Source organism: Cryptomeria japonica, chromosome 11 (genome assembly GCF_030272615.1).
Source record: "Cryptomeria japonica chromosome 11, Sugi_1.0, whole genome shotgun sequence".
Classification (NCBI taxonomy): Eukaryota; Viridiplantae; Streptophyta; class Pinopsida; order Cupressales; family Cupressaceae; genus Cryptomeria; species Cryptomeria japonica.
Genome location: NC_081415.1, coordinates 523,738,109 through 523,762,230, shown reverse-complemented (window position 1 = coordinate 523,762,230; position 24,122 = coordinate 523,738,109). Strand labels below are relative to the sequence as shown.

Below are 24,122 nucleotides of genomic sequence, written 5' to 3'. Positions count from 1 at the left end.
TTACCCCTGATACACCAACAGAAACGGCAGGACAGGAGAAACAGGATGACGAGAAGAGAAAAGAGGAAGAGAAGGGAAAAGAGGAAGAGAAGAAGAATGAAGAGGAGAAGAGAAAAGAGGAAGAGAAGAGAAATGAAGAGGAGAAGAGAAAATAGGAAGAAGAGAAGAAGAAGAAGAAGAAGGAAGAGGAGAAGAAAAAGAAGGAAGAGGAGAGGAAAGAAGAAGAGAAGCGGAAAGAAGAAGAAAGGAAGAAGGAAGGAGAGAAAAGAAGAAGCTGAGGAGTAGAAGAAGGCAGAAGAAAATAAGCAAAAAGCCAAGGAAAAGGAGGAAGTGGCAAAGACCCCAAAGGCAACCGGTGGTAAAACCAAACCGGCTGACATCACCAGTCCCATTGACCTCCAGTCTGCAAATGAAACTGAGTTACTGCAAGGTATTAATCTTGCTCAAGAGTGATTGGATGCACTAAGGAGGAAAAAGGAGGAAGATGTGATTCAAACTGCTATGGAAACTCTCACTAGTTTGATTCCCGGTACCAATCTCCCAAGTACCGATTCCTCTCTAGCTCAATTGAACTCTTATTCACACTTGTAGAGGACCAAGTGCAATGTCTAGAAGATGTTGCCGAAGCCAATGCAAAAAAGAAGCATCAAAAAGCTCTGAACACTGCCTTGGTGAAGAAGTTAAATGAGCTCTAGTTTGATCTACAGAAGGCACAAAAGGACATTAAAGATGTTCTGGATGAGGGGAATCTACTACTCAACAAGATATGTCAACCCCATCTATTTTGTGATAATATGTTTGCTCAGAAAGACAAACTGCAAACTGATTTGTAAACATTTATAAGCACCTTCAAGATACCTTATGTTCCCTTTACCGCTTATGGGCAAATCGTTCACCGGTTTCAACTTCAGGCTGCAAGAATTGAGTTAGAGATCAACAACTGGACTAGAGATTTGTAGGAACTACAGCTGGTTCTACTACCAAGACTGCAAATACTTCAGAAATGCTATCTCAATCTGGATGCCTTAACGGTTACTCAAGAGATGAGTACCTTGGACGCCATGGAGGAACAGGTATCCCAGATGCAAACGGAGAGTGAGATTGCTACCTCATTGCTTGAATCATGGTATGTCTCCATGAAGACATTTATGCAAGACTTTAAATCAGTTTTTGATAAGTTTCACTCTTTATTGTCATAAACTCTTATGATTTTAATGTTAATGGAAACAGGGGTTATTCAGTTGTACTTTGTCATTATTGGCAAAGGGGGAGTAGTATTTTTTATTCAAAATTTTGATGCATGTTATGTATACTTTCATGGTTATCTCTATAAGGGAGTAGTATATTGTATTTTCTGCAAAAAGGGTAGTGTATATGCTTAGGGGGAGTAATTCTGATTATGGCATATTTTTGTTGTAAAACACTTAGATGTCAAAAATTTTCCTAAGTGTTGTCATCAATGCCAAAGGGGGAGATTGTTGGCATTTTTTATGTTTATGTTGTGATTGTCATTGATGGACACACACTTTTTTTGAGATCATTTTTTCTATATATGAGTTATGCTCAACCGATATTTGCTCCAAACTGGTATTGCATTATAGTCTTTAGGTTATCGATGTTTTGCAAAAAGCGTTTACTGATCTCAAGTGGTATGAAGACCTCAAGCAGTTTGAGGATCTCAAGCAGAGTGAAGAAAGCAACAGTTATCATTTTCCTAGTCTTCATTCTTGACAACCGGTAATTGGTAAAGTTGTGTGAACCGGTATTACTCTGTGATGAGTTACCAACCGGTAATCGGTAAAGTTGTGTGAACCAGTAATACTCTATGATAAGTTACCAACCGATATTTTTGTGATGAGTTACCATCCACCGACACTTTAACGGTGATTTTGTATCGTGGTATCAAATGTGTCTAGATGCAATGAACCTAGGAACTTGCAATGTAATCCTATTGGACCTATTGGACCGACATGAAACCAAATTCCTTTTTAAGGACATCATGTCTAGGGTTTTAGGAGTGGTAGTTGTTAGGGTTTTTGGTGGTTGATGAGTTTTTGTATGTGCGATCTTAGGAGAGAAGATCGAATCTATGTGTTGTAATAGAGTGTGGATTTACTAAAGACTAAAGTAATGCTGAATTGCATTATCAATGAGTTATCATGGATCTAAACAAGCAAACTATGCTATTTGCTAGATCATTCACTTGTTGATTACTCACATCTTTGACAAGTCTGAAACCCTTAACTGGGTAGGCTTGGCAAAGCCTTTGTAAATCCTCTAACAAGGTGGTTCACAACTATGGATCTGAAATCCTCTCACAAGGTAGTCTTTAATCAGACTTATCTCCTAACAGAGATTGAGATTCTTAACAGGATATGTTCTGGTAAAGAACATTATATGACCTTAACCGGTCTGGTTACTATTCTGTAGATAATTACTTGTGAGTTTCATCTCACCGTGGTTTTTCCCATTTGGGTTTCCATGTCAAAATCTCTTTTGTTATGGTGATTGTGCTTATGTGGGTGAATGCCTTATTTGCCGCTTGGTTTGCATGTGTTAATTGGTTTCCTAGTAAAACTATTATACCGGTTTACTATTAAAATGTTTAAGTGTTTGAGTTCCATAATTTATAGTATACTAATTCACCTCCCCTCTTAGTATTCATCAATAGCTTTTCCCAAGATATACCTAGAGCCCGTAGGGTATTAGACCTACAAAGTCGTCGCCCCCTAGCACCTAAACCCAAGGTGCATACGATGGTCCCAGTAGCCCTGAAAGAGTCGATGGAGCTACAGACTCTTCAGGTGGCCACAACATTGACTGATGTGATCATCCAACATGGGACACAGTTAGCACAGCCTCTTGGCTCGGATGATGATCCATTAGATGAGGTAGTTGGCACAGATCAGCCCATTGAACATGTGTGTCCTACTTGCTCAAGCATGTTGAGGCCAATGCAGATGGTTCCACGTCCCATCTATGCACGATTTGTAGGAGCAGATGTCAGACCCGCATGACTACAGATATGGCATTGACGAATGAATCGATGGACATGGTGTTTGCTAGTCAGTCATAGACACAAGTGTGTTGATTTGAATTCATAACATTTTATTTATCGGTCACTTTAAATTTATAATTGTAAATGAATTTTTATTTATAGATCAATTAATTGTAAATGAATTTTCATTTATAGATAAATTTAAATTGATACAAACAATATGCATTCAAGGATGCAGCAATAGGTTTTAATACACCATCTGATATTTCTCACGTAGTTATTGCAGCTGCAACCTCAATGCCTAGGGTATAAATTTTGTAACATGTTAAAATAGAATAGTAATTTGAATTCAAAAAAAAATATAAGATATACTAACTCTCTTTAATGCTTGACATTTTTTTGTTTTGTAGGTGTTGACATGAGACCAAATGTCCCACATTGATGATGTCACGCTCTCAGTGGTCGATTTTGGCCTACAAAGCTATGCAGTATCATATTTTGTACACCTTATTTTATGTATTCTTTTGATGGAATATGCAAATCATTTAATTTTAGATTTGTTAAATTATGTTTAATATTATCTACTAATATCTCTTGTGTTAATTTTGCTTGTTTTAGGGTACCTCCTATGTGTCTAGGGCTTGTCCTCAGTGAAAGAAATCCTCGACGACACATAAACGTGGGAAGAAGGTAATTGAACACATTTTTAATTGTGCAATTTTTTGAAAAGGTTAAAATTGTCTTAGCTGGAATTTGTAGATTGATTGGTGTTTTTTGTCTGTTTTATATACAGCGGCCATTGGGCTTTGTAGATTTGTTGAATGAACCTGATATGCCTGAGGATCGAGAGAGGGCAGAGTTATGTATCTCTACTTTAGTTTCTTTATTTGATGATTATATGCACGTGTACATGTGAACTTGTGATAAATTGAAATCTTATCATTTTTCATACAGGAAATATCCATAGCCGCTTCATTAATGGTGAACCCTCCTCCATGTACTGGAGAAGCATCTCAGGCTCCAGTACACTTTTATTATATATATTGCATTAATTGTATTTAACATACAATACTTATCATTATATTATTTGTATTTAATCTTTAATCAATTTTTCGTATAGGTAATAACCACAGTTGCTCCATCAATGGTGAGCACTCCTCAAACTACTAGAGAAGCATCTGAGGCTTCGGTATACTTTTGTTCTCTATATTGTAGATTTTTAGTGTTTTTTATCTATATATGTTAGTACATTGTACTAATTGATTTAATCTACAATAGGCCCCTATGCGGTTCAGCTATAACTTGGATCCTTTCAAGTTTGTGTTCAAGAAAACTCCTAAGACCGACAAGAAGAAGAGAAAGAAGACAATAGATCCTAGATCAGTAGATGAGGTAATCTACATTTTGATTGCAAAGAAATTATGGTTAAATGCATAGTTATGTTGATAATTGTGAACTATTTTCTACAAAAGGATTCTAACTTGGCTTTTGAATTGTGGTTGTGCAACCATCTACAAAGCCATGTATTGCATCAAAGAGGCTTGATTTTGATGATCCACCATAAGTATAGGATCATATAGTGTTACTTGTGGTCATTGAATGACCAATACATGTAGATATATTCTACATTTTTATTGTATATTGATTTGGACATGGCATATGCCACATTTTTATAAAACTTGTATTGACTTGGCATATATGTCTTTTTTTATATATATAAATGTTGATATTTGATCCAATAAATGTGTATTGTGCTCCTTAAATTGTGCATCTCATTGATATTGATAGGCATATTCGATACATATAGAATTTTTTCATTGTGTTGCTTAATGTGCATTTTGATATATATAAATGATTATTTATAAATAATTTGTTCGGTGTATTTGGTGGTTGCCCTTTTATAAAGTTAAATGAATATTTGCCTATGTAATCAACAATATGAATATAAACAACAAAAATCTATGATATAAATAATTTCAATTGTGAAATATGATTTGATAATCTTTGTAAAATAATAAATTAACTCTACAAAACTTCTTGTCTCAATCAAAGTGAAATTCAATGGTAATGGTCATATTTGATCCGTGGTAATGATCATTGGATGCTTTTGATTCCTTTTGTCAAATTTTGGTTTTTGTCTTGTTTTCCATTTGTTTTATCTAAATAAGGTGATTTGGGACCATTAATTATCATTTTAAATTATTTGTGAAATTTTGGGGTCATTTGGATAAAAGATGTTAAAGTTGCTCAGTTGTTGTCAAAGTTGCTCGGTTGTTGTCAAAGTTGTCAAAGTTGCTCGGTTGTTGTCAAAGTTGTCAAAGTTGTCGATGTTGTCAAAGTTTCATCGTGGGCACAAACCAACATCACGAGTGTGTTTGGGTGGGAATTTTTACACTAGGCATGCTCCTGTTATGCCTCCCAACGCACCATATTGTTAAGAACCATACCCTACCAGTGCGATCTCTAAAGTGCCCTAAGTCCAAAAAATTATCAAACTTTGACGAACTGTTTCTTGCAATCCAAGACACATATGATCGAACCATTTGAATCTATAGGGTCATGTGAGGCTCATCTACAATGACCTATCTTGGTTTTTGATGAATTGGAGCCATTTTCAAATGGTAGCATTTTTTCACCTGCTACAAAAATCGTCAGTAGCATGCAATGCAAAGTTGCAAGATAGACTAGATTTGATTTTGTTATTCATGGGCACAAATCAACATCACGAGAATATTTGAGTGGGTATTTTTACTCAATGCATGCTCATGTTGTGCCTCCCAACGCACCGGAACGTCGAGAGCCATACCCTATTGGCACGATCTCTCAAGTGCCTCGAGTCTAAAAAATTGTCAAACTTTGACAGATTGTTTCTCACAATCCAACATGCATATGATCAATCTTTAGGGTCACATGAGAGTCATCTACAATGACCTATCTCAATTTTTGACAACTCGGAGCCATTTTCAAATGGTAGCATTTTTTCACCTGCTACAAAAATTGTCAGTGGCATGCAGTGCAAAGTTCCAAGATAGGCTAGATTTGATTATGTTCATCATGGGCACAAACCAACATCACGAGCATATCTAGGTGGGTAGATTTATTCTAGGTGTGCTCCTTTTGTGCCTCCCTATGTGCTGAAACGTCGAGAACCATACCCTACCGATGCAATCTCTCAAGTGCCCTAAGTCCCAAAATTATCAAACTTTGACGGACAGTTTCTCACAATCTGGGATGCATATGATCAATCCAGTTGAACCTATAGGGTCATATGAGACTCATCTACAATTACCTATCTCGATTTCTAACGAATCAGAGCCATTTTCAAATGGTAGCATTTTTTCACCTGCTGTAAAAACCATTAGTGGCTTGCAATGCAAAGTTGCAAGATACGCTAGATTTGATTATGTTCATCATGGGAAAAAAGCAACATCACAAGTGCATCCAGGTGGGTAGGTTTATGCTAGGCATGCTCCTATTGTGCCTCCAAATGCGTTGGAATGTCAAGAGCCATACCCTACCGATGTGATCTCTCAAGTGTCCTGAGTCCAAAAAAATAATCACACTTTGATGGACTATTTCTCTCAATCCAGCATGCATGTGATCAATCTGTTTGAACCTATAGGATCATGTGAGGCTCTTTTACAATGACCTATCTCGGTTTTGGATGACTTAGAGCCATTTTCAAATGGTAGCATTTTTTCACCTGTTGCAAAAACCGTCAGTGGCATGCAATGCAAACTTGCAAGATAGGATAGATTTGATTTCGTTCATCATGGGCACAAACCAACATCACAAGTGTGTCTAGGTGGTTAGGTTTATGCTAGGCATGCTCCTATTATGCCTCTCAATGCATTGGAACATCGAGAGCCATACCCTACCGACGTGATCTCTCAAGTGCCCTGAGTCCAAAAATTTGTGAAAATTTGATGGACAATTTCTCGCAATCCAAGACGCATATGATCAATCCATTTAAACCTATAGGGTCATGTAAGGCTCATCTACAATGGCCTATCTCAGTTTTTGACGACTCTGAGCTATTTTCAAATGGTAACATTTTTTCACTTGCTACAAAAACTATCAGTGGCATGCAATGCAAAGTTGCAAGATAGGCTATATTTTATTTCGTTCATTGTGGGCACAAACCAACATCATGAGCGTGTCTGGGTGGGTAGGTTTACGCTATGCATGCTCCTGTTGTGCCTCCCAATGCGTTGGAACGTCAAGATCCATACCCTACCAACGCGATCTCTTAGGTGCCCTAAGTCCAAAAAATGCATATGATCGATCCATTTGAACCTATAGGGTCATGTGAGGCTCGTCTACAATGACCTACCTCGATCTTCCTGGTCATCACAAAATGCTTGTCAATTGTTTCTAATCCTGCTGCTATCATGGCGCCCTCTACAAGCCCATTCCTAACAAACTATTCTAATATGAGGGTCAAAACCAACCCAGCTTATCACATCACATAAACTCAAAACCCTTAAGATATTCAAAACATAGTCATATATATTCAAAAAAAATTTACAAAACATCTCATGGGCTTTTATACAAAATTTGACATTTAAATATGTGTGAATTATCTCATCACCATTTAAATATACAAAATTTGGCATTTAAATATGTGTGAATCAGCTCATCGCCATTTAATTATACAAAATTTGGTATCTAAATATGTACAAATAATCTCATGGCCATTTAAATATATAAAATTATGCCCCTAAATATGTACAAATCATCTCGTGGGCATTTATATATACAAAAAATGAATATAGATCTATTCGACGATGATATATACCAAATTGTCAAAATCATTCTACCCTGAACCATAGAATCAATCAAGTGAGCCTTCTGGATCAACTCTAACCCGTATTGTGTTAAGTATTGCCTCGTGGTCAGATTCACAAACTTTCCATAAAATCTTGTTATGAGGTCTACCACAATACTTAATCAAATGAATATTTGTTGCAACAACAAGGTTGGAGAAATGAAGAATATGTCTATGTGTTTTAAAAGTCCTCGAACAACCAAACATCAGAATTCTTGATAGGGTATCTCCTAAGCCATGTGCCTATCATGACAACAGACCCTAATGGATACTCAATACCCTCTCCATCAATGATTATGTTTGTCAATTTTATATTAGGCTCAATACAACAACACAAAAATTAATTTTATCCTTCTTCATTATTCTCTTTTGCAACAACTGCGTACACATGACCTGCATATTATAGAATGATAATTAATACCAAAAATAATGTTTGATGTAACAAAATGAGCCACAAAAATTTCCTACAATAAAATTTACCCAAAAAATCACTTGGTTCCACTAGGTCGAATACATGATCGAAATCAACTGATGCTTCCATTTGGTTCAACTGTAGTGCTCTAGGAATTTGATAGGTATCAATGGGAAGAAACGGTCTACAAGACCATTTGTCAACCCACTCTTATGATTCGCATTCTTCCCACAAAAAATGCATACATGAAGAGCAAAAACATACAATCCATCTAGTATAAATTACCAATGAAATTTCATTTGAACTTTGAAATGAGTGCATGTCACTGGATCTCACAACTGTACAATAATCTTGATAGTTTTAAATGTTAGATTTAATGATCAACCAAAAATATCTATGAACCATTGATGTGCCTGCATTACCTAGTCCCATTGTAGAGTTACACCATCGCACAATTGTTGTTGCATCTATCAACTCAGCATCACCTTCATACTTCAATTCTTCTCTATCTAGGGCTCTTTTTATGCATGCTCCTGCACCATCGTGCTTTCCCTTTCCATGTCCAGCTTTAGTGAAATTCCAATAATGTTGCACATCGCTTGTCACATGCATCCTACTCAACCAATAGAACATCCTTGCATTTTTTAATTGTGAGGTGTAATTATCTGACCATATTATGTGTTGCTTGTATTGTATGTTCCTTTCCCTTAAACTATCATAGAAAACTTTAAAGCATCCTTGCACAAACTCTAACGAATGTGTACGATCGCCACATATGTAGAAGTGATACTCTCTTACAACCTTTCTATCCTCCTTCGTGCTATCATTTGCATGCATGAATGTTATGTGTACAAAAATAGAAACTTGTGTAGAATGGTAATACATAGATTGCACTTTATTTTGAGGTTGTAGTGTATAAATTTCAACAAAATCAACATAGAGGCAATGGTACCAAGAGGAAATGTGTCCTTGCAAAACTTGAATTGTTCATCTAACCACCAAGCTCCATGTGTATGTGTTATGTACTCATAAACTAGTTTCTCTTTAAACTTTCTCATAAAATCAGCTACACATATATCATTTTTCACTAACTCACATCTCTTCAATTCTTTTCCATATTTAAGGTCCCATATGTCATTGTCTTGTACTTTCCAAAAGATACTAGTTTCTTACCAATTTCATGTGTGCTATCCAAATGTAGACATCTTGGCAAATGTTGCAAACCACCACATGTAACACAAGAACCTTTCAAACACATCATCTTATAATAAATGAAACCATCATCTCTTTTACATATCACACTTGAAATAAATTCTCTTGGTGACTTAGGAAGTGGTTGAATATTACATTCCTGCAAAACATCGTTAGTGTGAAAAGTACAACATATATGATAATAAATATCATAGTGCATAGAAAATTCAATATGCATCCTACAACAACACGTGGTGCGTACATGATTAATCTTAACATAAAAAGCTTTTACCATTTCAAAAAATCTTTGACTAATTCTTATTTGAGGAAACTTTTGAAGGAATCTCTCATAAAATTTTGTTTGAGTCATATCCAAATAGTGTTTGGCATGTGGCTCACGATTTCTAGATCCAATTTGCCTTCTAACAACATCTCTTTGGTTAGGCGAAACCCTTGTGTTGTCGTGCCAAAAAGTTTCAACTAATGTTCTTAGTGCATCAACAACAACCTTGTCTTTGTGTGGTAGTCTACTTGAGAACGCACAAAGAGAATTATTGTTAGGATCCTCTATTTTCTCTCTCCTATCTAATGCTTTACGTAATGTTGTTCTACTTATGTTTAATGACTTACTTGTTTTGCTTATCAAATGATCTATTTTTTATTTTCTTGCTCATTATGGTTGATGTAATAACACGTCTAGTAACATTGAAATCTTTAGTACATGTTTTTGAACCAATAGCTTGATATGCATCAAATAGATTTCTCACAATAGTTCTTTCGCTATTACTTTCGGATGATCGTAGGCCTAGAATTTTCATTGTCTCTCTAAAATTCAAAATTTTAATCATTTCAACAATTAATTGACATCTTGCAGTTTGATTTAAGTTTTTAAAATAGTTTTTCCATATTCTTTGAACCATTCTCCTACAAGTTCATTCATTCATTTTATTGGGAATTGGCCTCAAAATATTCTCATCAATGTCAATTAGATACTTTGGTTTCCTACGAATGATTCCAAGAGGTGCTAACATCGGTGCATTGCGTGCATTTGGTACATTCATTGCATCAAATAGAGCTGGTGTATGTTCATCATTATGTGCATTAGGTACATTCATTTCATTAGGTTCATACAATAAATCAAATATTGTTGGTGCATCTTCATCGTTTGTTTGATTATTCATTGTGATCTCTTCTTCAATTGTATTATGTTCATTTGATAAATCGAATTGAGATGTTGAGGATGACGTACCTTCTTGTCTCATTGCTCTTATGTCACGTAATTTCTTCATACATTGCCTTTGTCTTTCCTTTTCAGCCTCTCGTTGTTCCACCATTCCTCGATTATTCTTTCCCATCGTTAATACCGATTGTCCTAAATAGAATCATTTTACATATATATGTAAACAAAAGTTCTTAAACAATAAAATAACCAAAAAATTGAGCATTATCATTATTTTCTTAAATCAAAACTATTAAACAATCACAATAACATTGATCAAACTAATAAGAACAACAATTCAATCATTTGAAATCATGCAAAACAAAAATTCCACTTACTTCTATATATAAAACTATCACAGAAGCGTAGTAACAATTGCAGTGGGGCCTTCAATGACCTCAAAAACTTCTTTTGAGGTCGTTGAGGTTGTTGGGAAACTAAAAGTATGTTCAAGAACCGCATACGCAATATGTTCAATAACCCCATGTGCGCTTTTAGTCCCTAAAAATTCTCAGTAGGCCAACATCCATATTACTAGTACCATGTATGCACTTTTAACTTATCAAAACCCATGTGCATTAACCACAGTAAAAAAAAGGTGAAGGAAAAGGGAGGGGGTGGGGAGAGAGAGAGAGAGAGAGAGAGAGAGAGAGAGAGAGAGAGAGAGAGTACATTCCTTTGTCTTTTATTTTATAATATATTGGCAGGTGAACATGTTAGATATTTTTGAGCCATGTTTGAAGGGGATCTAATGGTTCAAAAGAAAGGAGTGATTGTGATAAAGGAGGTGGGAGATAAGATTATTATATTCCAAGTGGTATATAATGAGATGGGTAAACATAATATAGTGATGAAAGAGGTGGGAGGAAAAAGTATTGTGTTTCAGGTTGCAGGTTTCTTGGAGAATGGAAGAGTAGAAGTGACAGTGGAGGAGGTAGGAGGAGAAGTCTTGAAAGTGTTTTTGAATTTTCTCTACACAAGAAAAGTGGGTGATAATAATTTTTTTGCCAATTATAAACAACTTGCAAGGCTTGCTGCCAATTTTTAGATAAAGAAGTTGTTTACCAAGTTGAATTTGTGTATGGATGGGGTATGGAGGAAGGGAGAGAGAGGGAGCATGCTGGTTTGTTATTTTTGTAAGCAGTATTGGCACTAATTTTTATATTGTAATAATGGTTCATCTTGCGACCTTTGGACACCATATGATCCCTTAGGACATCATATGCTCCTAAAGGGTCATGTGGTGTGCTAAGGGGTCACATGATGTCATTAGGTGTTATGTGGAGTCCTAAGGGAGAGAGGGAGAGAGAGAGAGAGAGAGAGAGAGAGAGAGAGAGAGATGGGAAAGTAAGGGAGATAAAGGGGGTAGGGAGAGAGAGAGAGAGTGGGGATAGAGACAGAGAGAGAGACGGACAGAGGGGGGAGTGTGTTGGTTTGTTATTCTTGTAAGTAGTATTGATATTGCTTTTTATATTGTAATAATGGTTCATCTTTCCACCTTACGACACCATAATTTCATCTTGCCATCTTGACCCCTTAGGACATCATATGCTCCTAAATGATCATGTGGTGTTATGTGGGGTCCTAAGAGAGAGAGAGGAATAAAAAAGGGAGGGAGGGAGATGGAGGAGAGGAAGAGATGTCACATGATGTCGTTAAGGGACACGTGCAGTCCTAATTGAGCCACTCATGTGTTACAAAACCATATGACCCCTTAAGATATCATACATGGTCCGAAGGGGTCATATGGAATCATTGGGGGTCATGTAGGGTCATAATGGGGCCGCACATGTGTTAGAACATCATATGACCCCTTGGGACATCATATGGTCTTAAGGGGTCATATGTGTGCTAAGGGATCATATGTGGAGTCCTAATAGAGAGAGAGAGAGAGAGTGCAATAAGATATCAAAAGACAATATATATCAATATGCATGTACATACACATAAAATCTCAAAAGATAACACACATACATATATGTATATAAATTATAAACATACATATATGTATACATACGTCATACACATATTATATACATATACATACATATGTGTGTGTATATACACATATTATATATACATATATACATACAATAGCTACATATATACATATTATACATATACATATATGTATGCAGACACACATTTTAAACATACACATTAATTTCTTTATGTTATAGTATCATAGGAAGAACCGCATACATGGCATTTTCTCCTTAGAATCACGTACATGATTCTTATTCAAATAAAACCCCGTACGCGGTTCTTATTCAAAAGAAACCCCGTGTGCACTCTTGTCTGTTTAGGCTTGTGAATAGGCTTGGATGACAAAGTTGGGGTTTGGAAGTTTGATTTTGTTGGTGTAAATAATTATTCATCATGGATATTATTACACCTTACTTAGGAAATGCATTTAATAGTAGTTTGGGTATGAGACACTTGGGTGTTTGTGCCACATTGAGATAGTGTGTGTAGGAGAATTTCCACCTTTTATGGTGTTGATCTTGTTACTACTCTATCATATCCACTTATTATGGAGTGATAATTTCACCTTTGGTGGGTGATCCACCTCATGTGGAATATTTTATTGTTTCTCCTACATACCACACCTATTTCCTACCTACCCTTGTTTCTTATTGAGTCACATGACATGTTTGTGTGCTCACATATCCATATAACCTTGCCTATATAAGAAGGCTCATCTACATTGTATGTAACAACAACACTTGATGATCCAGTTGATCAGTATTTCCATCTTGATAGAATACAGTTTATTCCTATCATCTATTTTGTTCTCTCTTATTTGTTCTTTTCATTGCCTCTAGATCTTGGCAAAATCTCAGATGGTATCAGAATCATTAGAGTGCCATTGGTTTGCCAATTGAGAGAAATTTGGGGTTTTGCATTTTGGAGCTTTCTATTGCAAGTTATTATTTGAGCTTTTTGGGTCAAATATAAGGTCACCATTGGATTGAGGAGGTTCGATAAAGTCAGAATCACCTTTTGTTTTGTCCAAATCTGACATCCAAGGCCAAATCTAGAGTCGTTTGAAGGTGGAGGGTGGTGACTTGTCCCAGCAGCGATCTGCAATTTTGGAGTATTTTTTACCAAATCCGCCATCACCATTGCACTCAAAAGGCCCAAAAATCTCAAGATTGACTGTCAATTCGTCGAAATCAGCTTCCATCCCTTCGAGTTGAAAAAATTCCCTCTCCAGGCCCGTCGTATGGACTTGTAGGTACAAGTTTGAATTTTATTTTATTTTAAATTACTTTCTATTTTTTTATATATTTTTTCAAAAATTAAAAGAAAAAAATTAAAATCCTAATTTCTTTTTAAGTGGGGGAGAGCACTTTTTCAAGTTTTTTTTTTTTTAAATTTTTTGGGGGGCCTTTACATGCTCGCAAGTACTACGGGTACACCGCAGGCACTGCAGGTAACCTCAATGTACCTGTGGGCAACCACAATGTACCTGCGGTCCCGCAGGCACTACGGGCAACCGCAGTGTGCATGTGGTCCTGCAGGCACTACCGGCAACTGCAGTGTGCATGTGGTCCTGCAGGGCTCTGTGGGCCCCTTCCCGTGGGGGGGTTAAAAACCTTTTTTTGCTTTTTTAATTAGTTTTTTAAATAAAATAAAAAAATAAAAAATTTTAATAAAGTTATTTTTGTCTTTAATAATTTTTTTTTTTCATTTCAAATTTTTTTAAAAAAATGACTATCACCTTTTTTAATTTTTTCTTTATTTTTTAATAATGTTTTTTTATGGGCATATAATAAATTGTTTTTATTTTGATTTTTAAAATCTTTTAAAAACAAAAATATCATGGAATAAGTCAAATTAGAAACAAAAATATCATGGCCATGTAGCCACGACCCATCTTGCATTACTTAGTTGCATTATAGACTTAAGTGCATTCCCCTAAGTTGCACTTAAGGGGGGGTGTTGGTGTAAATAATTATTCATCATGGATATTACTGCACCTTACTTAAGTTCACTTAGGAAATGTATTTCATAGTAGTTTGGGTATGAGACACTTGGGTGTTTATGACACATAGGGATAGTGTGTGTAGGAGAATTTCTACCTTTTATGGTGTTGATCTTGTTACTACTCTATCATATCCATTTATTGTGGAGTGATAATTCCACCTTCAATGGGTGATCCACCTCATGTGGAATATTTTATTGTTTCTCCTACCTACCACACCTATTTTCTACCTACCTTTTGTTTTTTATTGAGTCACATGTCATGTTTGTGTGCTCACATATCCATATAGCCTTGCCTATATAAGCAGACTCATCTACATTGTATGTAACAACAACACTTGATGATCCAGTTGATCAGTATTTTCATTTTGATAGAATATAGTTTATTCCTATCATCTATTTTGTTCTCTCTTATTTGTGCTTTCTATTGCCTCTAGATCTTTGGCAAAATATCATTGATTTCCCTCCATTTCCCTCCTTTTTGATGTCTTTTGTTTTATGAACTTGATTTCTCGACTTTGTCATCATCAGGTTTACACTTCATCAAGTGGGTATTTCTAAAATTTCCACCATATTTTCACCCATCTTCTGAGCTTTCTAACCATATTATATTTTTTTTTAACTTTGAACAACAATAACATATTATTATTGAATTTCTTTTACCAATGTCTCCATAGTTCTCAAAGACATATGCGTAGCATTTTTTTAATCTTTTGATATACTTATCTAATTTTTTTTAAAATTATATATTATTGTAGTGCAGTTGATTATTTACAATTAAAAAAAAAATTACATTTTTTATTGTTTTGGTGCAAGTTATGCTTCACGTACGAACAAGTACCTGATTTTCAGGATGTGCTCAATTGGAAAAATCATTAAAAAAAATACTTAACAAAAAATAGACAACTTCTATTGCTCACTCTTACTTATGTTTTTGTCAAAGAATTTGTCAAAATAATAAATCTAACTATGACTTTTTTGATGCGCACATCAAAAACTATGTTATGATTTTTAGAGAGAGAGAGAGAGAGAGAGAGAACAAAAAAAACAAAAACAAAAACAAAACAAATAAACAAACAAACAAACAAAAAAAAAAAACAGAGTCTTTTTTTCGTGCGCGAAGGATTTGACCCCCTTAATCTTATCCAATTTTGAAAAAAAATTAGTAGTTTGAAAACTAGAGTACTAAAATCTTTTTCCTTTGAGTATTTTCATATCTTGAGTGGATGGCTCTCAATTTTTTCCTCCAAGTTCAGGTTTATCTAATTTCAGAAGAAGAAGAAGAAGAAAAAGTGTCCACTTATACTCCCATTTTTGCACACCATCTTGGTGCACTTACCCAGCAATGACATGTCTCAAGGTCCTCATGCATTATTGGACGAACCCCACTTTTGTTCTCTCAAGTATGTAGATGCTAGCAATGATTACATCAAATTACCACATTGCATCCTCTTGCAACCCATAAGGATTATTATTTATTTGTGAATTTTTTGTCAGAGTGATGAACCAATTATTTATTGAAAGCATGATCTAATGTTGTGTGTATTCATATAAGGCTCCATAAAGAATGTCAAAAAAGCATTGTTCTATTGATTGATAGTATTACATATCAATTACAATGGGTTATGTTGTATGCCTTATTGAGTTAGCATTCCTAATGGATGATGATATTAAAAAGAGACATTGCAACAACATGTACTCTAAAGGTGTTATCAAAGCTTCCAAGCTATTATAGATGGACCATTACCTAGTTCACAACCATGACCTCTTGTAGTGGGTTCCCTTCCATATAGGATTGTAGGATCTTACAGGTATCAACAAGAGTTCTCATTTTTTGTTGAGTGTCATAATGGTCTTGAGAACTTATGGCATAATAATGATATCTAAAAATGCTTATCTTGAAAGATTTTGTTACATGTCTAACTATTGAGGTGATAGAGTTGTGAATTTTTTTAGGATGCATTGATGATATAATTAGAAGACATTTTAAAGCATTTGAAAACTCGTGCATCCTCAAATAATCATTATAAAGTGGTTAATCTACTAATGTGCTATTCGTTATTGCTAGAAAATAAAATTGATTATAGGTTAAAGTATATGTGACCAACATAACTTTATTATTTCATGATGGAATATATGAGATTGTTTTCTTTAAGAAAAATTGATAGTTTGAAAAATCACACACACTTAAGAAACAAACTCTCTTTAATTCAAATCAAAATTGTATCAACCATTCATTTCACCTCCCATAGATTCCCCTTGGATATAAAATAAAATAAAATTTATTTTGGTCTCACTTGAACACTTAATCATAAGTATCTATCATGAACTATTTTTTTGCACACACGTCTGCGAGGGCATTTGCAACTACAAAATTTGACAAAATTCTTCTATCCTGTATGCCTTGATGGATGTCAATACCCTGTTCCAAAGCTCCCATTTTGGCACGGGCTAGGAGGATGCTGGCAAAGGTTGCAGACACTGGCTTCACACCTGTCAATGATTTTTGGTTGCAAGTTTCTAAAGCCTTCTCAACAAATCCATTTTGTTAATGCCCTGCAATCGAGGCGTTGAGTACATATTTCTTCGAGGCATTGTGTAAAACAGTTCACGTGCATTGTCTATGCTTCCACATTTTATATATCCTGCGATCATGGCATTCTGTCAAAACAATTCTTGGAAGTATTATGTCAAACAGTTCACATTCCTTCTCTACGCTTTGAATTTTTTGCATATACGTCTGCCAGGGCAGTTGCAGCTACATCTAACAAAATTCCTATGTAGTTTTTCTTGTAATGGAAGTTAATACCCTGTTCCAAAGCTCCCATTTTGGCTCAGACTGAGAGGATGCTGGCAAAAGTTGCGGGATCTAGCTTTACACCTGCACATGTGTTTGGAAGCTTCTAAATCCTGTTCAACTAACGCGTTTTGTGCATATCCTACAATCATAGCATTCCTTGAGACCGCATTTCTCTGAGGTATCCGGTCAACTCAGTTCACTGCCTTTTCTATGCTTCCACATTTTACATACATGTCTACCCAAGCATTTCTGAGTGTAATATTTGATAATATTCTCGCTTCCATTACGCTTTGATGGGCATCCTTACCTTGTTCCAAAGCTCTTAAAGTCACTATTGCAGTAACCGTTTGCGTAGCCGTTCTGCTTCAGAAACCTTGCGCGACTTTTTGTTTTATGCATCAAACGCCGAACTCCCGCGCAGGAACACTTCGAATTCGAAATTAATGGTGACTGTTGGTTTAACAGGAACGGAAACGGGTGTTGGCGAAAAGAATGGGCTCACATTTGCCACATAAGTAGTCAAAGTACCTTAGTGTGTGCTGTTTAAGGGCAGCCCATTTTTAAAAGAGAAAAGGAAAATAAAAGCCCTGGTAAACTATGAAAAGAGAATTATCAATCCCTTGGCTGGACGAGTAAAAATAACTTAAAAAGGTTTTGTTCGGAGTCAAATGTTGCAGCAGCAATGACTTCACTTAGCAGAAAACTCTTTTTTCTTATTCTGCACTTTCTGGACGAGGAGAAATTCAAGGAAAGTTGTTCACACGTGAGTAGATCTTTGTTAATTCTTTCATTTTGGTTAATGTTTTTCTGCATAAACGCTGTGCATATGTTTCTCTACTTTAGATTCTTTTAAAAGTAAAAAGATCATAGAAGAAAGTTGATTCCAGACATATAAATGAAATATGTTTACTCGTAGAAGTTTCAAGATTTTCCTTATTTTATTGAATGCTGTTAGTTTTCTGAGCTCTTAAATGAATTTGTGCTCAAGTCGGAGCAGGGGGTGTGTGATGAGGTTTAGACGTGCCTTTCTGGTTTCACCAAAGCTGATGAGAATCGATATTCGATGAAGATATTTTTTGAAATAAGGAAGCAGAAATACTTAGAAGCATTGGATAAGTAAGTTCTATGTCTCTGAAATTATTATTTTAATTAATGTTCATTGGATGTATGGGATGACTGATCCGAATTTTGGATTCAGATGACAACACCTGCGGTATTGTAAATTCTGTTACAAGAACCAGAAATCATAGAATTGAAGCAAGCCAAAAAGTAATCTATTTCATTTGAAAACCCAACATATAGAAGTTCATGAGATTCTAAGAGTCACAAAAAAAACCTCTTGAGAATCGAAGTCCAACAGTCACATTTGTTCATTACATAATAAAATTTAAAAACTACGAAATTTTCAAAAAAAACTATATGAAATTTTATCTTAACTTCAACTAGACATAACTTTCTGCTCAGGACTTGAAATTACGAGCCATTGATCTTGTTGGAAAGGTCTCCAAGAGTTGTAGACACAAATTTGAAATAGCATACGCTTGCTATGCTCTTTCAAGGACTAAAAATGTCCTTAAGACCTTCAAAAATGCAAATTACTAACATATAGAGAAACTAAAGTAAAAAAAATATAATTCAAATTTTCTTCTGATCAATGACAAAAGAAAGCACTTACAGTGTGAACTAAATGTTTGCAAATTGAATGCTTTTAACTACAGAATTATTCAGCAAAACTTTGGCAGAAATACCATGTAGTGTACTTACTTTTTGAAAAATCCGAAAGCCTCTGATCCCTGTTATATGTATTGATAGTCAAAAACAGGAATAGTCGAGCTCCCAGATTATTTTAGGTTGAGCTTATTTGTCTTATTCCATTGGAAAATAAATTTATTTTTGTGAAGTATACTTGATAAATGAATCCAATGTGGAATGATGAGCCAGAGGTGAATGCTCATGATGCTGAGATAATTAAATAAGTTCAATGTTTTGACAATTTGCAATTTACAAGGTATATATATCTAGATACAGTTGTTTATGCTGAAAATAAATATTATCTAGCATATGTTTGTGATTACTTTAGCAGGAGAAGGGCCTTAAATCCTCACAAAACATCAAAATAGAGAGTTATAAAACAGTTCTGGCATCACACAAAACAGCAAAATAGAGAGCTACAAAACAACTCTGACATCACATAGTGATACGTGCAAACAAAACACAGAAACTGGCCTTTAGAAGTAATAAATGTTGAAGTATTGTAGCTGCGAGAGAGATTTTCATTGCAATGTTCTTTATTTATCTCTTCTTGTATCGGTTCAATAGCTTCCGGTTTCTTGTCTTGATCGCTTTGATAACTGAAGGTGACCCTTCATGTTGCTGTGACTGTTGGTGAAGATGATGTGGCTGCCAGTATATTTGTGGCTGTCGGTGTATAGGTGGCTGTGGGTGCAGATGTAACTGTCCGTGCCTTTCCCTCTTCCTTCATGTGTCTCCTTACTGGCATTCCTGATACTTTATAATTTATATTCATCGTTCTTTCTTTTCGTGTTTGCTCTTCTTCGACAGATTGTTTATTGTATGCAGGTACTTGAGCAAGTTAATAAGCTGAGGAGTTTGAAAATCATTGGTGTTCTGATTTTTCATTTAAATGTTGTGAAGTCTGAGTATCAGTTCATATTCTGAGAAGTCTAAATCCTCATTATTGTTTAAGGTTTAAAGGCAGATTGTTGAAGTGTGTTGTAGAAGTGAAATGTACTTATTTTGAAGTATCTCAGACTGTTTGATAGCAAGCAGTAGCTATCATTATTTGTACTGGTGATGAAATCTCAATAAAGGTTTTTATTTTGTGGGCTGGGTTTTTCACCCTCAGGTGGAGGGTTTTCCAGGACACATTCTTTAATTTATGTTCTCAGTTTTTCTATATTCTGGTTCAAATTTTAACAATAAAAACATACCAACTTAAACAGTACCAAAAAGACTAATATATAAATTAACCATACGAACAGTTAACTGATTATAGTAGTATTATCTGGCATATGTTTTACCTGTCCAAACATATAATAGTACAAAGCAAACGGTAGGCATTCTGCCCAATTAAGTGGTAAATAAGAGTGCAAACGTGCAGCACGCAGCTCCTGCGAAATGATATTTAGACTTGTCCAACTGTGCTTAAAGTGATACAATTTTGAAGAATTATTCTGGACGAAGGCATTCATCTCTTAAGATTATATATTATTGAGGACATTTTTTGAGGTTTGGATTATGTATTGTTAGACATACTCACTGGGAAATGTGAGTACAAGAACAGTATCAAGTTCCATAGCCGTACCCATCTCTACGGATGGCAACATATATGATATGGTCATATGCTTATTCGTGTATCACCCTACTATTGGGTAGGGTTAGCCCTTATTCTTACTTATAATTGATGCTTTATAGATATAATTTCTTTTTGTAATGATTGATCTGAGCTATATATGTGAAAATTTCCAAATATCATTAGAGGTGAAATACAACCAAAATAAAAACTACTAAACTAGCCACCACAAAAAAAAATCTTGACAAATTGTAAAGATTTTGATTTCTGCTCTTATTAATATCTGCCAGAGAATTTAATTACAAGTAAGTTGGTGGAGTTTCACGATTTTGGATAGATGAGATGCATTTTGAAGGGATGCAACTAGATTTCACTGTATCAAAGGAACTTTTTCTTATTAAATAGATGTATTTACGGATATGCCAATTCATGTCTGATAGTCTTTTTACTTTTATTCTCCAGAAACACAACAGGGAATTTTTTATGATGTATGGGGCAGGTTAGTTTTGATTTAGAATCCAAGCCTTCAATTTTTGACGATGTTAAGGATTTAATCAGAAAGATGCCTGCTAAAAACCCAATTGAGTGCATCCGTTCATATAAAGTTCTATGTATGAGATTACATTGCATGTCTTCACTGTATTATGGATTATTGATATTTTTGAAGTCCATGACCTTGGCTGATGCTTAGTTTAGGTACTGTAACAGGTAGTTTTTAACTTCTTTTAAATAATATCATGGTTTTAAAAAGAAGGTAATTTTGTCCAATATTTTGTGCCTGTGGATATTAATCTATTTTTATGATTGAAACATTTTAAAATTACCTTATGATAATATTGTCTTTGATGTGAATTAGTTCATCCCTCTATTCTCAGATTTGTAGCTCTCTTAGCTACAATCTTCATATATTTGTTCTATCTCAAAAGTAAACTTCTGAAAGCTCAGTGCTTCAATATTGTCCAGTTTGAATCTTAATATCTTTGTATGTGACTGTTATGGTAGCACATGAGCGTTTGTTTCCTTATGATAATAAGCAAATACAAACCCTCGATTTCTTTTGACTGTTTAGTATTGTAGGTCCACTGGCACCCAGCTTTTGAAGAAAAAAGATCTCAGCTGGTTTGTAAACTATGATCTGCATTAACTTCCAGAGGCAAACACCTGATTAATCATATTAACATTGGGTAACAAAGGTGTCATGCTGCAGCATGAGAAATGGTTACTTATTCTGATCCTGTTTGGCCTTTGCCCTTTACAACTTGGGTTTCTGATATTGTTTTTATAGCCATAAGAACACCACACAATTGTCAGAAGGTTCATGCCAAATTATAAGGAACAGGCGATCAATGATTCCATTCGTATAGTAAGCAAAATGCTCCAAAGCACCCAATATTTGAAAAAGGGATTGCAAGCCTGGATATTTGAAACTCCTAAAAATGCATTTCATTATCTTTAATTATATTTTGGTTAGACCAACGTTTAGGTCTAGGATACAAATTTTGTTCAAATCTTCTTTAATATGCAACGTTAAGTATAATTGTATTGCATCAATCTCATTATATGTGGTGATAATTAAGCGCAAAATGATTTAAGTTGATATTCAATGTCATTGTTTTCCAGTGCAAAATGTGCTCCCTTTCTCTGAATCAGGGTTGTGATTGGAATGAGTTTCAACCTTAATGGGGTTGTATTCTTTGTGTTTGTACTCGGTCTGTCCCAAGTAAGAGCCGTCTTTGTCCTCCTGATCAATGGAGAGCCTAAATACTCTAAAGGCATTCCTACTATTGCAAGTGCTCAATAGTCGGGAGAGCACATCAGTAACATGAACTGCCAATAACAAAATCCAAAAACTGACCTCATTATTAGTCCCACCGAGTATGCACAAAAGAACCTCTAACAGAACAGATACACAAATGTTAGTGCATAAAGCTCTCTGTCATCTAGTGCTAAAAAGAAAATTTAGCTTAAACAAATCAGAATTTTAGATTCATTGATACATACACTGTCTATAACTCACAAGGTGAATTGACTATCAATTATATTACATCTGAATATCGTAAACTGCACTCTGCAAATTTCATTCCACGTGCATGGTTGACAGACATCAAACCAAGTACACTCTGACATACAAACAGCATCATGCCATACCTGCCCCACTAGCATTTTGCCATTATTGGAAGATAAAAATAGTAGCCGTGAGATTATTAGATAATAAAAAGAATTTTATCTATGCACACTGGCAATTAATAAAGTTAAAAATTATCCTTGTGACTGGAACAAGTGACCTTTGCACATCAAGCGAGCCAGGCAATACATATTTTGAATTCTTTTCGACTGAATCCGCCTTCAAGAATTCTTACCTATCCGTGAGAAACTTAGTCGATGCATTTATTTTGACTGGTACAATATCGATAATAAATGGCATTTTCTCTTCATTGCAAAGTAGTTGATACGAACGGTTTCTGCAATATTCGTAATAAACGGCATTAGTCTCCCTCCTAATTGCAAGATAGCTGATACGAATTCCTGCAATATTGGTAATAAGTGGCATTAATCTCCTTAATTGCAACATGTTTGATTATAATTGTTTACATTTTTTATTTTTTTTCGGTAAAAGCTACCCAAAAAAGAAGGAATTTAGTTTACAGGCTACATCAAAGAGGTGGGGAGGGTCAATTAGGAATTTGTAATTTGGAATTTATAATTTGTGTAGTATATAGGTCAATTGGCTGGCCACATAGAAAATATTGTTTGTGTAGCATAGGTCCCAATGGAAAGTGATATAGTCAAATCAATTTTGAATCCATTTAAAAAGAATCAATCATGACTTAATAAAAATATGAGGGAGCGAAAGATGGGAAGAGATAGAGAGATGGGGGGAGAAAGGAAGAGATATATGTAAAAGAGGGGGAGAGAGGGAGAGATAGTTCACAATGAGAGATACTTTGCGTTAGATTTAGGTGATGCATTTATTTAGATTGGTTTATTTTCACTAGTTGGTCTCACTCATCCAATTTTGATAATAAAGGGCATTCTATCTCTCTCTTAATTGCAAAGTAGTCGATGATAATTATCTACATTTATATGTGAAAGTTATGTAAAAAATGAACTTAGTTTACATTAAACATAGAGATTTGATTTATTGATAATTTACGACTCGGTGTCCTATTTCCTAATAAGTAAATATTAAAGAGGAGACAAGTTAAAATATTAGATTGTATAATTAATAAACATGAGTTGTGGGATAATATCATTTTTAACTTAAATGATATTTTTTGAAAAATGATTGTAAAAGATATAATTATTTAGTTCAATGATCACACAATAAATGGTTTTTCTTATGGCATTGAATTCTTAACTATTTTTAACTTGTA

General features: G+C 34.9%; 1 long non-coding RNA gene across 2 annotated transcripts; it reads left to right on the top strand.

Annotated features, from left to right (window-relative positions):
• Positions 1–16,888: 16,888 nt before the first annotated feature.
• LOC131035148 (uncharacterized) lies at positions 16,889–20,331 on the top strand. Of its 2 annotated transcripts, none has more exons than XR_009103918.2 (2): positions 16,889–18,198; positions 18,433–20,331. It is a non-coding gene; the product is annotated as an uncharacterized LOC131035148 (long non-coding RNA). The 2 variants fall into 2 exon arrangements; XR_009103917.2 differs by having other exon boundaries at positions 18,424–20,331.
• Positions 20,332–24,122: the final 3,791 nt, after the last annotated feature.